The sequence below is a fragment of the Schistocerca gregaria genome, chromosome X, assembly GCF_023897955.1.
Source record: "Schistocerca gregaria isolate iqSchGreg1 chromosome X, iqSchGreg1.2, whole genome shotgun sequence".
NCBI classification, from domain to species: domain Eukaryota; kingdom Metazoa; phylum Arthropoda; class Insecta; order Orthoptera; family Acrididae; genus Schistocerca; species Schistocerca gregaria.
In genome coordinates, this window is record NC_064931.1 from 547,307,009 (window position 1) to 547,323,045 (window position 16,037).

General features: G+C 44.8%; 1 protein-coding gene across 4 annotated transcripts in view; it reads right to left on the reverse strand.

Annotated features, from left to right (window-relative positions):
- LOC126297807 (protein O-linked-mannose beta-1,2-N-acetylglucosaminyltransferase 1-like) overlaps positions 1–16,037 on the reverse strand; it is a 1,990,313-nt gene that overhangs the window by 1,044,632 nt on the left and 929,644 nt on the right. The gene's annotated exons all lie outside the window — the stretch shown is intronic.

Below are 16,037 nucleotides of genomic sequence, written 5' to 3' on the forward strand. Positions count from 1 at the left end.
CTGACAGTGATGAAGATGAGGAAAAAGAAAATGTAAGTGAAACATAATGTAAATAGACACACACACACACACACACACACACACACACACACACACACACACAGAATTAACTAATTTCAGGCATAGAAATAACAGTTTTCAAATCGCAATTTTGCCGTAAACAATGTATCTACTTTAAGGTGTAAGTGGTTGCAGACGACAAACTGTGGAACAAAACAGTCACTGTAGAAAAACAATACATCAGAAAAACCACACCATGTGGTGAAAAGGTATGAATTCATAATTTTATGTGCTTTTTCAAATACGTTTTCAAAAATGTGTAGTTACGATTTAAAAACTAATAGTTACATGTATGCAAACAGTAAAGGACATTCTTTTTATTTAACAGCCAAAAAAGATAAGCCCACTGAAGATGCTGCAACTGCAGTGTAACATGTTTGGATTAAAAAACAAAATTGGGTTTTGCTAAAGGCGGACCCTATCCAAAAACATGTGTGTTACTGCGGGTAACCTGCATTCCATCATGCTGTCTTCACCTATGGCGACGGCATTTCCCAGCAGGATAACTGATCGTATTACAAGGCCACAATCATGCTACGGGCTGCCAACTACGTGCCCATAAACCAGGGTCAGTAATTTACGGTAATTACGTAATCTTTGCGTAGACATCTGGTGCCGTATACCTCCGGGAACCTGCCAGGAACGGAATATATGATAGTCTGCTACGACTTAGCCAACAACAATAATCGACAGTCATGCGTATTGTGCACCGAGCGACATTCTCAACACCACATACCATCTGAAAAAAAATGTTTAGTAGGACGTTCTATCGACTAGCAGACACAGGATCTTTAGCATCTAGTACAAGAGATCATTTTGGATATCGCGCAGTTGACATACCAGAAATGGAGGATCGAGCGTAGCAGTGAGTAGAAGGTGATCCTGTGACAAGTGTTTCAAGAATGAAAGGAGCCAAAAGCAAGAACCACGCTCTTGCCTGTTCAATTATGTACAAGAGGCGATCAGTAAGTACTGCAACACTTTTCTTTCTCGGCCAATTTCGATTGAAATAATGCGGAATTTTTTTAGGGACGTCGTGGAGTATTCCCACTCAACCCCTATAGTTTCATAAAGCTCCGCTTTACGTAGCCTTCAAAATGGCGTCTGTAACGAACGGGCGTTCCAAGCAGAGAGCGGTCGTTGAGTTTCTTTTGGCGGAAAACCAGAGCATCACAGATATTCACAGGCATTTTTTGCAGATTGTCTATGGAGACCTAGCAGTGAACAAAAGCACGATGAGTCGTTAGGTGAAGTGTCTGTCAGCATCGCAACGACATTGGACTGTTCTTCCTCATCCACCGTGCAGCGCGGATCGTTTACTTTCCGACTTCCATCTGTTTGTCCCAACGAAGGTTGCACTCTGATAAAAGCAGTACGTGGATGATGGGGATGTTATTGATACAGGAAGACGCTGGCTTCGTCGTTGACCAGTAGAGCTGTATCATGCGGGTATACAGGTCCTCACAGTATGGTGGCGTAAGGCCGTCGCTTTCAACAGAGATTATGTGGAAAATAAGATTTTGTAGCTAAATGAGTGTGACGTAGTATGATCTATTGGAATACTGAATAAAACTAACCTGCTTTCAGAAAAAAATGTGTTGCGTTTGTTACTGGGCGCACCTTGTACAAGCAGTTCTATTAACTGCATCACTTAGAGCGTGTACAACCTCTATAGCCACAACACTAACACATTAGATTATAGTTCTGCCACTGGATTCTAAGACTGACCACTGAAGATCCTTAGTTCGCAGATCGCATTTTATTTAGGAATTCGGCCCGATTCACATAAACTGAGATGATAAATTACTGCAATAATCACGTGTTGGCAGATGCAAACATTTCAGCGATCATGGAAACAAATCATCGGATTTGCTTTAGTATCAGAGTGTGGGCAGAAATTGTGGCTGGCAGACACACAGCGCTGTAAACTTTATCGGACCAATTAACAGGTGCTGTATATTAGCACTTCTGCGCGACAAATTACCCGTGCGTGCTTTCCCAGAACAGCTGACCTGCAATGTTGCATGCACAAAACGAGAGTCGAGGTGCAGTGCTTCATGAACGTAACTTACCGGACAACTTATGATATCACTGTACAAAGAACAGAGAATATAAACTTATCTTACAGATACACACAAGATATCACTATACCACAGAGGATTCAAAGTTCAAAGTTAACTTCGTATTGAACTCTGGACCTTTGACCTTCTCGGGCATGTGCTCAACCGAGGTTTTTTTCGTTATGTTGATCGTTATTGTTCTCTGCGTTTGGTCAGGGCAGACGTCACATTGACTCCCCTTCAAGTTGATCGTTGGATACTCCACTCAGTCTTTCTTTTTGTTTTCAAAGGCCACAACCCGTCCTCACAGCTTTACTTCCGCCAGTTGGCAGTTAGGATATGACGTACTGGCCAAAGTAATGCTGTGAGGAGGTGTAGTGGGTCGTGTTTGGTAGTGCATTCCCTAGAGCTCTTGCCAGCGAAAGGTTCCCAGTTCGAGTCTCGATCCGACACAGAGTTTTAATCTGCCAGGTAGTTTCAACTTCGTATTGGTGACTAATTACTAGCTGTTCGTTACAAAATATGTGCACCGGACAAATAATTAGTCGTCTCTTAAAAGAGTTAAATGGTCCCTTTTGAGTGCTGTAAATGGCAATGACGTAGGTCATGGCAGTGCAGTGATTGTATGTGCCAGTCTATTGTATAGCTTCATCGCAGTAATGCAGATCAATGTGGACACGTGAAAGAACTGCAGAAAGAAGTTATCATGTCTTCATGTGACCAGGACCACAATGTGAATGACATTTTGCCCGATCTGTTGGTGCATCAACGTTGTGAGTCCACCACGACTGCAAAGAACAGTGTAGCACTTGCAGCCATTTAATACGGCGTTAGAACAGTGAGAGTCACGCCTTGTCGATGACAGTCGGTTTCGCACACGGGTCAAAGGATACAGAAACTGAACAGTACTGACTGGTGGCGTGTAGTGTGATTGTGATGCAAGGAGTGCAGTGCACCAACAGCCAATGAGGAGTCCATCCCACAGTGTGAGGAGGGTTATCTCAGGGAGGAACGGTTTATTTGACAGCTTGAGGGTGTTTTTCGTATGATGATTAGGCACACTCATTGAGGTTACCGTAAATGTGCATCAGCATGTTTGCTTCAACATTCTCGATGACCAAGTTGAAAATCGTCTGCTGTCCGGCAAATTTTATGCTGTGTATTCATACGGGCATTGGTGGGCACTTGTAGTACATCTCAAAGGTTGGTAGGCACATACACTTTTAGCTCACATCAATGTGACCACCTGTCAAAAGCCCAGGTAACCACATTTTGGTGAACGGACCACTGCCAGCCGTGGAGGAAAAAAGTCCATGAGGTTCTGGAACGTACGACAGGGATATGGAGCCATGCCGACTCCAGTGCGTGGCCCGCTACTCTGTGTTCTCAGCTGAGGATCCGTGGCGCGAACAGCTCGATCGAGGTGGCCCCACAGATTATCAACTGAGTTTTAAAAAAATGGTTCAAATGGCTCTAAGCACTATGGGACTTAACATCTGAGGTCATCAGTGCAGTAGACTTAGAACTACTTAAACCTAACTAAACTAAGGACATCACACACATGCATGCCCGAAGCAGGATTCGAACCTGTGACCGTAGCAGCAGCGCGGTTCCAGATTCAAGCACCTAGAACCGCTCGGCCACAGCACTGAGTTTAAATTCAGAGAGTTTGGTGACCAGGGGAGTCCGGCAAACTCATCATGGTGCTCTTCGAGCCACGCACGTACACTGTGAACTGTGTGACACTTTGCTTTGTTATGCTGGTAGATGCCATCGTGCCGAGGAATGACAGACTGCACGTAAGGGCGGACATGGTCCCCAACGATAAATGTTAACTTGCATTGAACCACTGTTCATTCCAGAATGACGATATCACCAAGGGAATGCCACGAAAACATTCCCAAGACCATAACTTACTCTCGTCCCACTGCACCCTTCGGATGATCCAGCGGTCATCTGTTCGATGGAGCATAAAACGTGGTTCATAGGAAAAAGCCACATGTCGCCATACAGTGGACGTCCAGTTGCGGTATGGGGTGAAATTCCAGTAGTTAGCGCAGGTGCATGAGCCAGGAGGCCGATACGCAGCAACGTTTTCTGAACTGTCGTTGAGGGAACAGTCTAGGTACCTCTTGGTTCATCTCAACAGTTGCATGTCAATTCCCCCGCTCACATCTCCGCAGCCGTCATTCGCCCCTATCAACTATAGCCTGTGGTGCACCACAAATATCTCGGCACCAGCTTCGGATAGCGCCATTTTGCCACGCAGTGTATAATTTAACCATGTCGCCAGGCTAACAGTTTACAAATTTAGCCATAATAAATGCTTCCATGCTTGCCCTGAAAGCCAATGGTTATGCCGTACTGAACGTAAAATATATTGCTCCGTTTCCACATTACGACAACGACTGTACTGTTTTCCGTCCATCTCCCCCCCCCCCCCCCCCCCTCACCCAACCGAAACGCTTTATACAACCTCCACTGGTATTGCTGCTACTGCCGTCTGTAAGAGGTTATTGCACGTTGACGTCGAACACAGGCGGTGGCCACATTAATGTGACTGGACTGCGTATGTTTCAAACAGTCTGTTGTCATCTGGCTATCAGTTGCGATAGTATAACGCTGGAGGACGTGTTTTAACAATTCCTCTGATCTCTGACGGGCCGTCTGAGCTCTGACGGGAGTCAGCCAATAGAAAAGCTTGGCAGGCAGAATCAATTCCGAGGGCATCGCGGTCGGCAGATGAAGGATCAATCTCGTCTGGAAATTCTCTTCTTCCGCTTGCTGTTTTAAGGACTTGCCGATTTGTTTAGTATAGAAGCTTTGTATTGTGATGGTCAAACGAGCACATGGAGGCTACTTTGTTCTGGCATATGGTAAAGTGGTTGCTGACTAGCGTGGTCGTGCTACCTTTACGTGATTTTACGTCACGTGGTTTTTCAGATTGCAGATTTACAGAACAGATTTCATTCCACGATATACTTTGTAGTCGTTTCTACCGTTGATTACGTTATTTTTCGAGTTCGCAATTTCGTGGGAATCAGTATCCAATTTTAATCCAGCTACTCGAGCTCACAGGTTGCTTATCTCGTTACTCTTGTACTCATCAAATATTTCGTGCCTTAACAGGAATACGTAATGATTTTGAGTGTATTATATGTGAATGCTTATGTAAAGACATGTAATGTTTTGAATGGTATTTGTATAGAGTGTGATCCACGAAGGTATGCAGATATTTTAATATGTTATTCTACAACTAAAATTAAAGAAAAAATTTCATATAAACATAGGTTACCAAACGTTTAGTTACGGAGTTACGGCTAATAAAGGATTTTGCCTGAAATTTAGCAACTTCGCTGGTATGAAGCCATCTCACAACTATACGAGGTTAAAGTAAAGCACGATTTCCATTTATTTTGTTGTTATTGATTTGATAAATCTACTGAAACATGTCCCCGACGTGTATCTGCAGTAGTTTTCCAGAACATTCAGAGAAGCAAAGATTATTATACAAGTAAATTGTTTTACTTTCCATTAAGAATGTAGAAACGCTTATGTCATTGTTGGCATCCGTTAGTGAGTTGTGAAATTGTATGTACACTGTACAACTTCCTTTACAATGCGCTTTCTTTTTTCCAGTTTAACATGAATTCACGTGTGCTATGGTATTAACAAAAACAATTATCTGACACATTCATACAGTTTCAGTTAACGTTATTACCATCATTTTTCCAAAAATTCTCTGTAATTTCTGTTGAAAAAACTGTGTAATTTTCTGGGATTAAAAAAAGAATTGGGCCAAGTAGCTAATAAATTAAAATTTTTACAAAATTACGTCTTTGCTTCTCAGGATGTTCTGGAAAACTACTGCGGATACACGTCTGGGACGTGTTCTATTGGATTCATCAGACCAATAGCAACAAAATTAATGGAAATTGTGCTTTACTTTAACCTCGTATAGTTTCACAATGGCTTTTATATTAGAGAAGTTGCTAAATTTCAGGCAAAATCATTTCTTAGCCGTAACTCCGTCACTAAAAGTTTGCGGACCTATGTTTATATGAACTTTTTTCTTTAGCTTTAGTTGTAGAATAAAATTTTAAAATATTTGCATATCTTCGTGAATCACCCTGTACAAAACATTTTCTATTCATTTTCTGTATAATATACACTCCTGGAAATGGAAAAAAGAACACATTGACACTGGTGTGTCAGACCCACCATACATGCTCCAGACACTGCGAGAGGGCTGTACAAGCAATGATCACACGCACGGCACAGCGGACACACCAGGAACCGCGGTGTTGGCCGTCGAATGGCGCTAGCTGCGCAGCATTTGTGCACCGCCGCCGTCAGTGTCACCCAGTTTGCCGTGGCATACGGAGCTCCATCGCAGTCTTTTAACACTGGTAGCATGCCGCGACAGCGTGGACGTGAACCGTATGTGCAGCTGACGGACTTTGAGCGAGGGCGTATAGTGGGCATGCGGGAGGCCGGGTGGATGTACCGCCGAATTGCTCAACACGTGGGGCGTGAGGTCTCCACAGTACATCGATGTTGTCGCCAGTGGTCGGCGGAAGGTGCACGTGCCCGTCGACCTGGGACCGGACCGCAGCGACGCATGGATGCACGCCAAGACCGTAGGATCCTACGCAGTGCCGTAGGCGACCGCACCGCCACTTCCCAGCAAATTAGGGTCACTGTTGCTCCTGGGGTATCTGCGAGGACCATTCGCAACCGTCTCCATGAAGCTGGGCTACGGTCCCGCACACCGTTAGGCCGTGTTCCGCTCACGCCCCAACATCGTGCAGCCCGCCTCCAGTGGTGTCGCGACAGGCATGAATGGAGGGACGAATGGAGACGTGTCGTCTTCAGCGATGAGAGTCGCTTCTGCCTTGGTGCCAATGATGGTCGTATGCGTGTTTGGCGCCGTGCAGGTGAGCGCCACAATCAGGACTGCATACGACCGAGGCACACAGGGCCAACACCCGGCATCATGGCGTGGGGAGCGATCTCCTACACTGGCCGTACACCTCTGGTGATCGTCGACGGGACACTGAATAGTGCATGGTACATCCAAACCGTCATCGAACCCATCGTTCTACCATTCCTAGACCGGCAAGGGAACTTGCTGTTCCAACAGGACAATGCACGTCCGCATGTATCCCGTGCCACCCAACGTGCCTTAGAAGGTGTAAGTCAACTACCCTGGCCAGCAAGATCTCCGGATCTGTCCCCCATTGAGCATGTTTGGGACTGGATGAAGCGTCGTCTCACGTGGTCTGCACGTCCAGCACGAACGCTGGTCCAACTGAGGGGCCAGGTGGAAATGGCATGGCATGCCGTTCCACAGGACTACATCCAGCATCTCTACGATCGTCTCCATGGGAGAATAGCAGCCTGCATTGCTGCGAAAGGTGGATATACACTGTACTAGTGCCGACATTGTGCATGGTCTGTTGCCTGTGTCTATGTGCCTGTGGTTCTGTCAGTGTAATCGTGTGATGTATCTGACCCCAGGAATGTGTCAATAAAGTTTCCCCTTCCTGGGACAATGAATTCACGGTGTTCTTATTTCAATTTCCAGGAGTGTATATTATGTATAAATACAATGTGGGTTCCTTCAGACCTTGTCTTTCAATCCCCTTACCTTTAGACAGATTAACCTTTCATGTTTATCATATCTCTGCATGTTTTCATTTAAGAAATATGTTCTCGAACGTACTACGTTTGCCTGAACTACATTTAAAACTGAGGGGGAATACGTTGCCTTCAGCTGTGAAGATGTTTTCAATTTAAATGAAATTTTCATTTATGCAAGAAAGTTAGTGTTGGTGGAGATCTTCAATACACATGCTTGCGGAGACGGAAACTTCGAGATAAAATTCTATCACGCTAGTTCAGATCTTTTCCATTTACTGGGTAGTGCAGGAAAAAGTGAAAACACATTTGCATGGCACAGATCATACCTTATAGGAGTTACACAAGGGTTATTGTAAGGATTATGGTTTCTGTTTTCCCTTGGTTTAAACCTGTTAAATTCCCCTTTAATTATGTCGTTGCGCTATGAGAAAGTTGATGCCACTACGAAATATAAAAACACATTTTGTAATATTTCTTAAATTCGTGTATGGGTCGCATTCCGTACGAAGTGGAGCCAGTAATGATTCCGGGCATTAAAGAATAGGAGTCATAGTCTCTTATGAGTTCACAGGTCAAATTACGAGGGCATGCTGAAAAGCAATGCTTCTGAATTTTTATTCTGTTCTCAATATAGATTGAGGTATTACATGTCACGCATATTACTCGTTAGAAGGCTCCAAATTGTAACGTGTAAGCTGGTAGTGTTAATTTAACTATTTACGTGCGTGAAAAACAGCTTACACAAATGAAAGCACGAATTCGAAGTGTTCGTCCTCACATCGAGCACACACTCCTTCGGCTTGACAATGCCAGACCACACACGAGCGCTGCGATATCTGCAACAATTCGACGCCTTGGATTCACTGTCAGCGATCGTCCTCCATATAGTCACCAGTTGGCACTATACGATTTTCATCTGTTTCCAGAACTTAAGGAACATCTTCGAGGACTTTACTTTAACAGTGATGAAGTGGTGCAAGCAGAGGTGAGGTTGTGGTTCCGTCAATAAAGTCGAACATGGTACAGCGACGGAATCAACGAACTGGTCTCTCATTAGTGGAAATGTTTTCGTCGCCAGGGTGACTACGTTGAGAAATAAATACGTAAACCTGAGGAATAAAGAAGTAGAATATTAATAAACTCAGTTTTATTTAAAAAGGTTTAAGAGTTTCCATACAAAAATTTCGGAGGCATTGTTTTTCAGCCAGCTCTCGCATACTGCAGTGCAACGACTTCGCTGTGGTGGCCTTTCTTCTACATCTTCATGATAAGAATGCTATGGACATTCCCGTCTTTTAAGATGATAACAGCTGTGTTAGCACTGCTACGCCCATACGTTCCTGGTTTAGCAAACACCCCTACATCTACATTTATACTCCATAAGCCATCCATCGGTGTGTGGCGGAGGGCACTTTAGAGTCAAGAATGACTTTAAGGGGTCAAAGATGCCATTATTAACACCTATAGCGTTTCGTATGGTCTGGAAAATTACTTGTTCTTAATCCCCCAGAAAATGTTTAGGATTCTTGTAACAAGAGTGAAACGCAACAATCAACTTCCTCGCAATTTTGTATTATCATCTGAGCATAAAAGGGTGGTTTCAGCTCGAAGTGGCACACCTTTTGGACACTATTTACTGCCAGATTGATGTCATTATCAAAGCTAGAAGCGCTGTTACACGGAATTTGCGTGATTTGGTCCGGTGGTGGCTAATTTTTGTCCTGTGTGCCTCATATTTTGGACTGAAAAAAATTGCAACACCAAGAAGGAAATGTGCGACGTAAATGAAAGTTGGTAAGCGTATTTCTACATCTGAAAAATGATGACTATTAAAATTTCGTGTCAGTCGCATAAGAGTGGTGATGCTAGCGCCACTATGAGGATGCAAATCAGGTTTGCTGTAAATACACTCTGTAAAGGTCGTGAACGTTAGTTACCTTTGAGATTGGTCGTGGTGAGTTGATGTTAATCAAGAATGTCATTAAGGGGACAAAGATGCCATTATCAACACCTCACTGGGTTTGAACGAGGTCGCATAATAGGGCTACGAGAAGCTGGATGTCCCTGCTGCGATATTACAGAAATACTTACCAGGAATGTAGCCACTGTCCATGATTGCTGGTAGCGGTGGTCACAACAATGGACGGTCTCAAGAAGACCGGACTCCTGACAGCCACGTAGCACTACCGACAGAGAAGACCATCGTGTTCGGCGTATGACTCTGGCAGATGGTATTGCATCTCAGCAGCAATTTGAGCCAGAGTTGTCACCACAGTGATTCAAAGAACTGTTAGAAATTGGTTACTTCAAGATCAGATAGGAGCCAAACGCTCCCTAGCGTGCTTTCCATTGACCCCAAAACTTCACCATTTGCGACTTCAGTGGTGTCAAACTAGAGCTCATTGGAGAGCAAAGCGGAGGTCTGTTGTGTTTCCTGGTGAAAGGTGGTTCTGCCTACGTGTCAGTGATGGCCGTGCGTTGGTTAGGAGGCCAGTTGACGACCTTCAAGCAATCTGATGGTGATGATGATGATGATGATGATGATGTTTGGTTTGTGGGGCGCTCAACTGCTTGGTTATCAGCGCCCGTACAAATTCCCAACCTTTGCCCAGCCCAATCTCGCCACTTTCTGGAATGATGATGAAATGATGAGGACAACTCAAACACCAAGTCATCTCGAGGCAGGTGAAAATCCCTGACACCGCCGGGAATCGAACCCGGGACCCCGTGCTCGGGAAGTGAGAACGCGACCGTGAGAATCAACCAACCTGCCTGCGTCCTAAGCACACTGGACATACACCTGCAGCGGTGGTCTGGTGTGCAATTTCGTTTGACAGCAGAAAAACTTTCGTGGTTATGCTACGTACCCTGACTGCATATTTGTAAGTCAGTCTGGTCATTCGACTTGTTGTGCTGCCATTCATGAACAACATTCCAGGGGGTGTTTACCAAGAGCATAACGCTCGCCCACATATCTCTTTGGGACCGAGCGTACTCTACACAGTGTCGAGATGTTGCCTTGGCCTGATCGATCACCAGATTTGTCTGCAGTCGAGCACATGTGGTACATCATTAGGCGAAAAGTCTAGAGACATCCTCAACAGTATTAACCGTCCCTGTATTGACTGACCCAGGGGCATGTAACTCCATCCCAGAAACTGGCATCTGTACAACATGCTTGCATTCAATATTCTGAGGTCACAACGGTTATTAATGCACCATCATTTCACATTTGCAATGCCATATCTCGTGCTTACATTAAACTATGATCTTGAAATATGAATCGCTTACACATGCGACCTACATGAATGTATTCCCGAAATTTCATTACTCTACATTATTATTTTGAGGTGTTGTGATGGTTTTCTGGTCATGTATATACACTACTGGCCATTAAAATTGCTACACCAACAAGATGACGTGCTACAGACGCGAAATTTAACCGACAGGAAGAAGATGCGGTGATTAGCTTTTCAGAGCATTCACACAAGGTTGGCGCCGGTGGCGACACCTACAATGTGCTGACATGAGGAAAGTTTCCAACCGATTTCTCATACACAAACAGCAGTTGACCGGCGTTGCCTGGTGGAACGTTGTTGTGATGCCTCGTGTAAGGACGAGAAATGCGTACCACCACGTTTCCGACTTTGATAAAGGTCGTATTGTAGCCTATCGCGATTGCGGTTTATCGTATCGCGACGTTACTGCTCGCGTCCGTCTAGATCCAATGACTGTTAGCAAAATATGGAATCGGTGGGTAAAGGAGGGTAATACGGAACGCCGTGCTGGATCCCAGCGGCCTCGTATCACTAGCAGTCGAGATGGCAGGCATCTTATCCGCATGGTCGTAACTGATCGTGCAGCCAAATCTCAATCCCTGAGTCAACAGATGAATACGTTTGCAAGACAACAACCATCTGCACGAACAGTTCGACGACGTTTGAAGCACCATGGACTATCAGCTCGGAGACCATTGCTGCGGTTACCCTTGACGCTGCATCACAGACAGGAGCGCCTGCGATGGTGTACTCAACGACGAACCTGGGTGTACGAATGGCAGAACGTCATTTTTTCGGAAGAATCCAGGTTCTGTTTACAGCAACATGATGGTCGCATCCGTGTTTGGCGTCATCACGGTGAACGCACATTGGAAGCGTGTATTCGTCATCGCCATACTGGCGTATCATCCGGCGTGATGGTATGGGGTGCCACTGGTTACACGTCTCGGTCACCTCTTGTTCGCTCTGACGGCACCTTGAACAGTGGACGTTATATTTCAAATGTGTTACGACCCGTGACTCTACCCTTCATTCGATGCCTGCGAAACCCTACATTTGGGCAGGATAATTCACGACCGCATGTTGCAGGTCCTGTACGGGCCTTTCTGGATACAGAAAATGTTCGACTGCTGTCCTGGCCAACACATTCTCCAGATCTCTCACCAATTGAAAACGTCTGGTCAATGGTGGCCAAGCAATTGGCTCGTCACAGTACGCCAGTCTTGATGAACTGTGGTATCGTGTTGAAGCTGCATGGGCAGGCGTACCTGTATACGCCCTAAAAGCTCTGTTTGACTCAATAACTAGGTGTATCAAGGCCGTTATTACGGACAGATATGTATGTTCTGGGTACTGATTTCTCAGGATCTATGCACCCAAATTACGTGAAAATGTGATCACATGTCAGTTCTAGTATAATATATTTGTCCAATGAATACCCGTTTATCATCTGCAATTCTTCTTGGTGTAGGAATTATAATGGCCAGTAGTGTAAATTACGGTTAAGCACGCTACATGATGGGAAATTCCGAAGACTGACAGAGGTGTACATAATTGAATATTTATATCCCTTTTTCAATTCTCGTACGTGAGTTGTTTCATTTATCTCTTAAATTACGCGGCGTAAGTCGAATGATGGATTCTAGCAGCGTGAAGGACGCAGGCGTGGGACATTCAGGAGGGAGAGCGGCAAATTTGTGACGCCATCGCGGCCGTCCTCAAAGAATATGGGAGCGTTATCAGGCCGGACGCGCGCCTGGCGCCAGCGTGTGCCAGCATTGTGGCCAGCAGGGCCGGCCGGCTGGCGATAGCAGCCACCCGCCTCGCCTCTGGCTGCGCCTTCTTTCCCCGCCACCGCCAGCCGCGGCATCACCGCCAACGAATCGCGCTCGCTTAGACGTTACAGAACACAAGCATCCCAGCACGCAAACAGTTTGACTGACTGAATACCAAACAGAGTAGTTGGCAACGACATTCTGCGTTATTACCCAAGTACGACTTACAAAACTCTTGACAGGCGATCAAATATTTTCCGTATGAGGGCGTTGCTGCAGCGTATATACAACGTAGCGCGTCTCCTATGCGTAGAAGTCTGCGCGGATGCGGATATCCGCGGTATTTGTTACTTGGCGGATAAAATCGCGATCGGCGCGGATATCCGCGGGTCATCTGTGGTTAATGAGCAAGGCATCTGCCCAGTACGTATGTTGCAATGTTGGTTCAAAACTTCAAGTCTGTTGACATTCTTGGAATCTTGCAGCGCCCGGGTAGAGCGGATGTCTGTTGTCCTTAGCCCCTGGCTACTACCGACGTAGCTGTACTCAAGAGACCTGCGCCTAAGCCGTTTCCGCGACCGTGTCTTTCGTGTGGCCTGTGAAGTACTCTCTGGGTGGCAAACCTGCCCACTGTCTACCAGACAAGTGCCCGTTGCAATTTTTCCGCTGACTTCAGTTAGCCCTTTGTAGTGACCGAGTGACAACGTGCATCGTAGCAAATACCAGTGAGAGTTCTTTCTTCAAATGAACACCATACCGATGGATACAATTTCATGTAAGGTGAAAAAAGGTGATTTTACATTAGTGAAGGAAAACAAATTGAAATCGCCAATTTGGAAAAAAATTCGCATACGTATTTGATGGCAACGAAAATATAAAAGATATAGTGGCTTGTTTTGCATGTAACAGAGTATATTCCTACACTGGACACAAAAGTGGAACTTCAAATTTGCTAAACCATTCGTGTGAGGCTCGACAAAGTAGCATAATTACTTATTTAAATACCAAGAGAGACGTGAAAGTTCCTGAAGTTCCGCCAAATCTGAAGACAGCCGCGACAGAAAAACTTATCAACCCTCTCAGCAAAGACATTTTACCATTCGAAGTTGCGTGTGGATCTGGGTTTCTCGAGACGGCACAGTTTCGTATTGATGTGTGGGGCAAGTACGGTGCAGTGAGTGCTAAGGAACTGCCACTTCATCCAACCACTCCTAATTTCTACAACCACTGATTTTGTTGTCACTCTTCGGAAGACGAGTTATTTCTTCCAGAGAACGCCAATTATTGCTGACAGTTTAACTTTTTCACAGGTGCGCCAGCGTTTTGCAGTGTAGGCCTAATACTGTAAATATTTTCACCCGGAAATGACAAGGACTGAACGCGTAAGCTATAATACAGGGTGATTCAAAAAGAATACCACAACTTTAAAAATGTGTATTTAATGAAAGAAACATAATATAACCTTCTGTTATACATCATTACAAAGAGTATTTAAAAAGGTTTTTTCCACTCAAAAACAAGTTCAGAGATGTTCAATATGGTCCCCTCCAGACACTCGAGCAATATCAACCCGATACTCCAACTCGTTCCACACTCTCTGTAGCATATCAGGCGTAACAGTTTGGATAGCTGCTGTTATTTCTCGTTTGAAATCATCAATGGTGGCTGGGAGAGGTGGCCGAAACACCATATCCTTAACATACCCCCATAAGAAAAAATCGCAGGGGGTAAGATCAGGGCTTCTTGGAGGCCAGTGATGAAGTGCTCTGTCACGGGCTGCCTGGCGGCCGATCCATCGCTTGGGTAGTTGACGTTCAGGTAGTTACGTACAGATAATTGCCAATGTGGTGGCGCTCCATCCTGCTGAAATATGAATTGTTGTGCTTCTTGTTCGAGCTGAGGGAACAGTCAATTCTCTAACATCTCCAGATACTGTAGTCCAGTTACAGTAGCACCTTCGAAGAAAAAGGGACCAAAAACTTTATTGGCTGAAATGGCACAGCGCCTCACGCGAACAAATGTACAACTAAATGAAACTTTATAGCTCCCTTAATTCGCCGACAGATAGTGCTTAGCTCTGCCTTTTGTCGTTGCAGAGTTTTAAATTCCTAAAGTTCTGGTATTCTTTTTGAATCACCCTGTATAATCATCAGCTGACATGAATGGCTTCAAAATTTGACACATCCAAGCAGTGAATACAAAAAAAGTGTCGGTAAATGTTGCAATGTGCTAGTAATAGTTTAAAACCATCGTCATTTTCAGCTACCCTAGAACAAGAGCAGCGAAATATAATTATTTCTATACACGTATTTTCATCATTTAATGCTATTACACTGAATTTTATTTTTTTATATAGCGTTTCCAATCTCACGAGATCCGAACCGCTACTGTGTGTTCTCCAGAGCGCCAATGCTTTCCTGTTTGGAATGGTCTGCTTTAGAGTAGGTATATAGCATTTCCTGTGATTTAAGAAGTCGAAAGTAGTTAAGCTGTCGCAGAAATGGCACCCAAACAATAACTATGTCATTACATACCATGATTATAAGTACTGCTGCCTATAACTATTAATTACTCATTCAAATCTTAAATATATGCGGACGCGGATAAGGAACTCGCCGATGCGGATTAATTGCTGCGGATGCGGTGTGGATCCGGATTGCACTTTTCTTATCCGCGCAGACCTCTACCTTCGCGGTTATGTAAGCATCGACAGGTAGGCAGGGGATTAGTGTGGCATTCGTGTGTTTCGAAGTACCGGGTGATCAAAAAGTCAGTATAAATTTGAAAACTTAATAAACTACTGAATAATGTGGATAGAGGGGTAAAAATTGACACACGTGCTTGGAATGACATGGGGTTTTATTAGAACAAAAAAAAATTGTTAGACGCGTGAATGATCTCTTGCGAGCGTCGTTTGGGGACGATCGTGTGCTCAGCCGCTACTTTCGTCATGCTTGGCTCCCAGGTCCCCAGACCTCAGTCCGTGCGATTATTGGCTTTGGGGTTACCTGAAGTCGCAAGTGTATCGTGATCGACCGACATCGCTAGGGATGCTGAAAGACAATATACGACGCCAATGCCTCACCATAACTCAGGACATGCTTTACAGTGCTGTTCACAACACTATTCCTTGACTACAGCCATTGTTGAGGAATGATGGTGGACATATTGAGCATTTCCTGTAAAGAACATCATCTTTCCTTTGTCTTACTTTGTTATGC